The sequence below is a fragment of the Verticillium alfalfae genome, genomic scaffold (genome assembly GCF_000150825.1).
Source record: "Verticillium alfalfae VaMs.102 supercont1.2 genomic scaffold, whole genome shotgun sequence".
Lineage (NCBI taxonomy): Eukaryota > Fungi > Ascomycota > Sordariomycetes > Glomerellales > Plectosphaerellaceae > Verticillium > Verticillium alfalfae.
The window spans coordinates 185,610-186,473 of record NW_003315037.1 but is presented as its reverse complement, the minus strand read 5'-3'; positions in this window follow the sequence as shown (position 1 = coordinate 186,473).

Genomic DNA, 864 nt, shown 5'->3' with positions numbered 1-864 from the left:
GCAACCCTGCCCCCCTCCCCTGTCTGCGTCCCTTTCCATCACGTCACTTCTCAGTTCTCACTCGCAGAGATACCCCGGCCCAGCTCCCTGCCTGCAACATCCCTGATCTTACTTGTCCTGGACCTGAACCAGGACACCCTCACCTAGTCGGCTACCGGGTGCTGTTCCCCCCCCCCGGCCCTGGACTCTTGGCCTGGGCTTCATCCAGCACTCCCCCCCCTGGTGGCTGGTACCTGGCAAACCCCGGGGCACTGTGCAGCCGCTGCTTTCGTTCTGCTCCCATTGTCGATGTTGCGGACGCTGTCGGCGCCAGGGGCAGGGACATGGGTTTTACTGAGAGGGGCATGCAGTATACCTTACCTCCCACCACATCTCTCTGTTCTAGTCTCCTAGTCTATGTCTTCTGACCTGGTCTCGGTAGCTGGGTCCGGTTGTTTTGTGTATGTCTTCTCCTCGTCGTCGTCCTCTTCTCCTGACGTTGGGCTCGGTTGAGGATCCGGCAGAAGCGACATCATAGAGGATCAAGAGAGGGGGCGGGGGCGTGGATGTCCTCGAAAACTGCGGCCAATTGATGTCGCGGTAGCCCGGCGGGTTTTGGGGCCACTGAAGGCGGCACCGGTCAAGCACCGGACTCCTGCGCCAGGGCCGGGTCTTGCTGCATGGTTCCCGGCTACCAGCAGTGTTCATGACAAGGCAGCCCCAGGCGAACAGAGAGGCAAGAGAGTTGCACTCTGCCTCTGTCACTGCATCTGCTACCACAAATCCTCATCATCTGGCTACCCACTAAGCGCATCCATCTTGGCACCCTTAACTCGAATTGGATGGGGGGAGGGGGAACTGGTCAAGCCTGCGACTTGGCTGCTC